Genomic DNA, 7,866 nt, shown 5'->3' with positions numbered 1-7,866 from the left:
GAGTTAGAGTGGATGAGGGATGCAAGCAAACTGGAGGACCATGAGCTTTTACTATAACTTCTACATAATGTATATTGAACAACGATATAAACAAAGATATAAATGCAAAATGTAAAGGGTTGGTCCCATGTTTCATGAAAATGTTGATCCCAGAAATGTCCCATACGCACAAAAAGCTTATTTCTCTCAAATGTTGTGCACAAATTGGTTTACATTGCTGTTAGTGAGCATTGCTCTTTTGCCTGACAGGTATATCAAGAAGCTGATTTAACAGCATGATGATTACACAGGTGCACCTTATGCTGGGGACAATAAAAGGACACTTTAAAATGTGCAGTTTTATGTGCAGAGTGATGCCACAGATGTTTCAAGTTGCATGCAATTGGCATGCTGAATGCAGGAATGTCCACCAGAGCTGTTGCCAGAGAATGTAATCTTATTTTCTCTACCATAAGCTGCCTCCAACATAGTTTTAGAGAATTTAGAGAACCACGCCAGCCCAGGACCTCCACATCCGGCTTCTTCACCTGCGGGATCGTCTGAGACCAGCCACCCGGACAGCTGATGAAACTGAGGAGTATTTCTGTATGTAATAAAGCCCTTTTGTGGGGAAAAACTCATTCAGATTGGCTGGGCATGTCTCCCCAGGCAGGGGCGCAGCCATGGGTGGGCCTGGGAGTGCATAGGCCCACTCACTTGGGAGCCAGGCCCACCCATGGCTGAGCCTAATATATTTTTTTCAATTGACTGATTTCCTTATATGAACTGTAACTCAATAAAATTGTAGAAATTGTTGCATGTTGCGTTTATATTTTTGTTCAGTATATATTTTTTGGGAAACATGTACGTCATCTACATGTTGTAGATTTTATAGTAAGCATTATGCTTTAGTTTGTGAAAATCAAGCCTGAGGGTTGGATCAGAAGGTAATGTTTAGAAGGTAAAAAAACAATAGTTGAGGTCGTATTTTGAAGAAACTAAAGAATCAAGTGAAAATGTCGGAATGCAACATTTTAAAATCACTTCATTGTGATTACATCCTTCTCCACAAGACAACAAAAGTGATCAATTTATCAAACATATCTATATTCTTGATACATATATTCTTATATAATATATATATATATTCTTGATATATATATATATAAATATATATATATATATATATATAGACTCTTCGATGATGAGAAGTTAAAGTGAAAAGGCTACGAGTCTGTCTGTCAAGCTAATAAACTGTGCCTTGTGTCACATTGTGCAGCTAGGGGCATTAACCTGGGTCCCACTCTCTCTCTCTTTCTCTCTGAGTTTCCACATCATTGATAATTTCTCCTTCACTTCAGGCATATCATAAGGCATAGCCTGCATAGGAGTGAATGTTGTGCTCTCACCAAGCAGATGACATCTATACAACTGATTAAGCAAAGCAAGATGCTCAGGAGGAGATGCACCATGCTATTTCTTATTCTATCTACAATGCCCATTCTACCCAACTGTGTGCCCAGATTGAGTCTGTATTTTACACTGTCTTTCGGGGCCGCTGACTCATGACTGTCATCACTAAGGTGTCCCAACAAAAAAGTTATTGTAACTTTTACTAACAATATTGCAAAAAAAATGGCAACACATTTGGTATAATCTAGATTAGGTTTAAGGGTGCTTCCCAGCCACCATAAATTTGTCAAAGATACAGCCAACTCAATGATTTTGGTTGAGAGTTGGTATAAGATACATCTGAATGTAATGGGTTGTGTTTGGACATTGCAGTCCAACAGAGAACTTTTGACCCGATGTATCCAGACTAGCTAGGTCCATCAACTAATTGAGTTCAATCAATGGGATGTGCCCTTGTCTAAATTCTTTCCACTCGCAACCACATCCCTAAAACCCAACCACATATTGGTATTTCATGACTTTGGGTTTAAATTTGTCCAGAGGCCTTACAAACCAAAAAAAGAGAAACATACATGAAATAAAAACTATATTTTTGTCTATGAAAACAACAACTTGTTGGAGACCAATTCAGGGGAGTGCTGAAATACATGTAGTGTTTAGCTGGAACCTTGTTCTCCAGTCTTCCCTTTGTGTTGCACAGCAAATGAGAAATTACAGTCTGGCTTGCTAGATTACATCTGCTGCTTTTAATCACTAAATGTTGATGTAACAATGCTGTTCTTGGGGTCATCTGGTATTGAAGCATCAAATTCTAGTGACAAGTTGAGTTCATTAGATAGTTGTGCTTTTTGAACTCCTCTTGACCTATTCAATACTTTCCTGTAGTCAAATGACCTGTGTGTGTGTTGGGGGGGGGTGTTGCTTGTACATGATTGAACCATTTTACAAGTGCTTTAAACATGCTAAAAACAAATGATTGCATTGCTTAAATATGAAGTCCAAAGAATGTTCTACTTTGAAATGCAAGAATTGCCATCTCGCTCTGCACTATTTTGCATAATAGTAGCCTTATTTCATTTATATGCTTATATTATTATCATATTAATTGTTATCATTATCTGTTATGCACAAAGTTCTTACTGTAGCACACATGTATATGTTATTTAAAATATCTTGAGTTCTTTCTGCTCGTATCAGTATGTGATAATAATGCATACTTTATCATGCATATTTGTTCCTTCTATCTGTCCAATGTTGAGCTATATAAACTGTCAGTTAGAATGACATCAACTACAATAATTCACTTCATTTTCCTTTATATTTTCTTTGTAGAGTACATAGTCTATTATACAGTTCAAGTATTTCACAACAGTATTGTGATTCAACTGGGAGAGACTATCAATGGAGGCTGATGAGGGAGGACAGCTCATAATAATGGCTAGAACAGAGTCAATGGTGTGGTATCAACCATATGGAAACAACCTCTTTTATGTGTTTGATACCGTTCCCTTGACTCCATTCCAGACATTATTATGAGCTGCCCTCCCCTCAGCAGCCTCCACTGCTCTGTAGAGCAATTTGCCCTATGTATACACAATACATACACAAGGCCAGTATTTCTCAGATGTCACCAGCTAAAAACAACCTGCTGTTCCAATGTCCTAGTCTGTAACCAAAGTATGGCTCTTTATCATCCAAATTAGCCTGCATGCCACCCTGTTTCATCCAGCCAGTGGGACACCAACAACGGTAAGGTTAGAGGGAGTACGGCATAGCACACAAAACATAAGCATCTCATTATTGAGTATGTTGCGATTTAATGTTTAATTATCTGCTTAGTCATGCATATAAATGACAATATAAATGAATGTTTAACTTCTGCAGGAGGGCTGCAAGCTAGATAAAATGTAAAACATAAGACTACATATTGTAGAGACTGTATAAAATGCGATATCTCATAAGCATAGCGTATGCACATAGGAGTGGCGTGATACTCTTAGATGCAAAATCTATGCTGTGTGACAATCTCTCTCAGTGTGATATGCGGTTGAGCATTTCTGTGGCACAGAAGCATAATTCTCTCCCATGTATAATGGATATGGATTAGATGGCGCCTTAATCCAAATCAATCTACTCACCACACATGTCACCTTGTCGCTGTGTGTGTGGTAGGCAACATGTAAGCTACTATAAATAGACACTTTGATGACTAATTTCCAGACTCTTTACTTTTAGTACTATATTTATCATTTTCTTATAAAGTGATAGGTATTTGTCTATCTGTTCTAATGAGTAAGCAGTAAGATGAATGGTTGTGTCAGTACATGCAGTAGGGCGATTTATCTACTGAACTTGACCAATTTGTCTTCTTGAGTGCGTTACCTTTAAGGCTTCTGTACACATTGGTGGTTGATAGTCTTGTTTATTCATGGTTTTGAAAGAAAAAAAAAAACACAGTAGGCACATTTTTTGAATTTGTCACCTGAATGTGTTGACATTCTAACAGTGCAACAGTACTGCAATAGATACAAATGTTCCTCTAACGAAACCAATCAATGAACCAATACTGTCCGACATTGCGCTTATTGGCGTCATTAAGTCTACGTGCTGACTCACAAATCTATACAGAATCTATATAAACGATATGGTTGTTCCTCATGTAGAAATATGCCATGGTTTTACAAACACCAGGTCGTTATTGTAGAAAAGAATGTGTTTTCAATTACTTACCTGCTTAAATGAAGGCAATAAACACCATGTAGTATACGTAGAACAGCCATATACACTGAGTATACAAAACATTAAGAACACCTGCTCTTTCCATGACAGACTGGCCAGGTAAATCCAGGTGAAAGCTATGATCCCGTATTGATGTCACTTGTTAAATCCACTTCAATCAGAGCAGATGAAGGGGAGAAGACAGGTTAAAGAAGGATTTGTAAGCCTTGAGACAATTGAGACATGAATTGTGTATGTGTGCCATTCAGAGGGTGAATGGGCAAGACAAAAGATTTAAGTGGCTTTGAACGGGATATGGTAGTAGGTGCCAGGCGCACCGGTTTGTGTCAAGAACTACAACGCTGCTGTGGTTTTCACGCTCAACAGTTTCCCACGTGTATCAAGAATGATCCACCACCCAAAGGACATCCAGCCAACTTGACACAACTGTGGGAAGCATTGGAGTAATTTGTTATAGATTTTACCTTTATTTTACCAGGTAAGTTGACTGAAAACACATTCTCATGTACAGCAATAACCTGGGGAATAGTTACATGAGGATTAATGAACCAATTGGAAGCTGGGGATGATTAGGTGGCCATAATGGTATGAGGGACAAATTGGTAATTTAGCCAGGGCACGTGGGTTAACAACCCTACTCTTACAATAAGTGCCATGGGATATTTAGTTACCACAGAGAGTCAACCGTTTAATGTCCCATCCTAAAGACAACACTGTACACTGGGCAATGTCCCCAATCACTGCCCTGGGGCATTGGGATATTCTTTTAGACCAGAGGAAAAAGTTCCTCCAACTGGCCCTCCAGCACCACTTCCAGCAACGTCTGGTCTCCCATCCAGGGACCGACCAGGACCAACTCTGTTCAGCTCCAGAGGAAAGCCAGCAGTGGGATGCAGGGTGGTATGCTGCTGTCTGAACATTGGTCAACATGGGCCAGCATCCCTGTGGAATGCTTTCGACACCTTATAGATTCCATGCCCCGATGAATTGAGGCTCAATATTACAATCACAGTACATTGAGGTGTTTGGTACACTCAGTTTAGAATACCTAGAATAGCCATATACAGTGCCTTCGGAAAGTAGTCAGACTCCTTGACTTTTTCAAAATGTTATTAAGTTACAGCCTTATTCTAAAATGGATTAAATAGTTTTTTCCCTCATCAATCTACACACAATACCCCATAATGACAAAGCAAAAACAGGATTTTAGCAAAAATATTACATTTACATGAGTATTCAGACCCTTTACTCAGTGCTTTGTTGAATCACCATTGGCAGAAATTTCAGCCTTGAGTCTTCTTGGGTATGACGCTACAAGCTTGGCACACATGTATTTGGGGAGTTTCTCCCATTCTTCTCTGCAGATCCTCTCAAGCTCTGTCAGGTTGGATGGGGAGCGTCGCTGCACAGCTATTTTCAGGTGTCTCCAGAGAAGTTTGATCGGGTTCAAGTCCAGGCTCTGGCTGGGCCACTCAAGGACATTCAGAGAGGACATTCCGAAACCACTACTGCGTTTTCTTGGCTGTGTGCTTAGGGTCGTTGTCCTGTTGGAAGGAGAACCTTCGCTGCAGTTTGAGGTCCTGAGCACTCTGGAGCAGGTTTTCATCAAGGATCTCTCTGTACTTTGCTCCATTCATCTTTGCCTCAATCCGGACTAGTCTCCCAGTCCCTGCTGCTGAAAAACACCCCCACAGCATGATGCTGCCACCACCATGCTTCCTCCACCTTGCTTCCTCCAGACGTGACACTTGGCATTCAGGCCAAAGAGTTCAATCTTGGTTTCATCAGACCAGATAATCTTGTTTCTCATGGTCTAAGAGTACTTAAGTGCCTTTTGGCAAACTCCAAGCGGGCTGTCATGTGCTTCCGTCTGGCCACTCTACCATAAAGGCCTGATTGGTGGAGTGCTGCAGAGATGGTTGTCCCTCTGGAAGGTTCTCCCATCTCCACAGAGGAACTCTAGAGCTCTGTCAGAGTGACCATTGGGTTATTGGTCACCTCCCTGACCAAGGCCCTTCTCCCCCGATTGCTCATTGGTGTTTCCAAACTTCTTCCATTTAAGAATGATGGAGGCCACTGTGTTCTTGGGGACCTTCAATGCTGCATAATTTTTTTTACCCATCCCCAGATCTGGGCCTCGTCACAATCCTGCTCTACGGACAATTCCTTCAACCTCATGGCTTGGTTTTTGCTCTGACATGCACTGTCAACTGTGGTACCTTACATATACAGATGTGTGCCTTTCCAAATCATGTCCAATCAATTGAATTGACCACAGGTGGACTCCAATCAAGTTGTAGAAACATCGCAAAGATGATCAACGGAAATAGGATGCACCTAAGCTCAATTTGAGTCTCATAGCAAAGGGTCTTAACACTTATTTAGGTTTTTAATTTGTAATCAATTTAGAAAAATGTATAAAAACCTGTTTTCGCTGTGTCATTATGGGGTATTGTGTGTAGATTGCTGAGGATCTTTATTCATTTAATCCATTTTAGAATGGATTAAGATAACAAAATGAGGAATAAGTCAAGGGGTCTGAACACTTTCCGAAGGCACTGTATGTTCTTGCAATTTGTAGTGTATTAAATTTCAGATTTACATACGAGTAGTAGTTTCTTAAACGGTAGGACTCATGAGTTTTTACTCACCAATGTAACAACACATTGTGGTGAAAGACATAGTAACTTAGTTATAGTCACGATTTGGTTTCCTATAAGTAAAAACACAGTTATGTTTTTGGGTATTACATATTTATTAACTTATTTCCAGATATCTTCTAAACTACCCACAATACACAATTTCTGAACATCATATGGAGGATTTCCTCTGTGCTAACGTGTTCGTATGCTAGCTCGGTAGCGAGCTCAAGCTGGCTAACATGAGACACTAGCCATGCTAGCATATATTTACATTCCAGACCAAGTGTTGACGGTGGTGAGCTACAATCTACCAATCACAGGAAATGGAATCTATCTATTTGGGATTTCCCTGACTCTTCATTGGCCGGTGAAACACCCGCCTCCTCATGGTACCTAACTCAGCCTTCACTCTTTTAAAAGTTTTACCGTTGGATGGGCCCAGCCATCAAGTCTCTGCTCTCTCTTTGCTTGTCACGACTTCCGCCGAAGTCGGTCCCTCTCCTTGTTCGGGCGGTGTTAATGACTTCATGCACCAGCTACACCCACCTTCTGACAGAATCACGCACCCAACCATATGGAGTCAGCAGGAGCAGACACCCCCATATTAGGGGTCGAGGAACGTGTCAAGCAGCATGCGGCCATGCTACAACATCTCGGCACCGCCATGGATCGCGTCCTGCAGACTATGGATCGCTGGGAGAGAAGAAGAATTCCTCCAGCGCCTGCACCAGCACTACCAAGGGCATCACTACTCACCCCTCCTTCACCTGGTCCCAGTGGGATTCGGCTCGCTCTTCCGAGGGAGTATGATGGGATGGCTGCGGGATGTCAGGGGTTCCTACTCCAGCTGGAGCTGGAGCTCTACCTGGCAACCGTCCACCCGGCTCCTTCGGGCCATGAGAGTGTGTCCGCCCTCGTCTCCTGTCCCTCAGGGAAAGCCCTGGAGGGTGTAGTGGTGTATATTGATGACATCCTGATATACTCCGCTACATGCGCCGAGCATGTGCCCCTGGTGCGAAGGGTGCTTGGTTGACTGTTGGAGCATGACCTGTACGTCAAGGATGAGAAATGTATGTTCTTCCAACAGTCCATC

This window comes from Salmo salar, chromosome ssa14, assembly GCF_905237065.1.
Source record: "Salmo salar chromosome ssa14, Ssal_v3.1, whole genome shotgun sequence".
In the NCBI taxonomy this organism is placed as follows: Eukaryota; Metazoa; Chordata; class Actinopteri; order Salmoniformes; family Salmonidae; genus Salmo; species Salmo salar.
The sequence above is the reverse complement of the archived record's forward strand: the minus strand, read 5'-3'. Positions refer to the sequence as shown.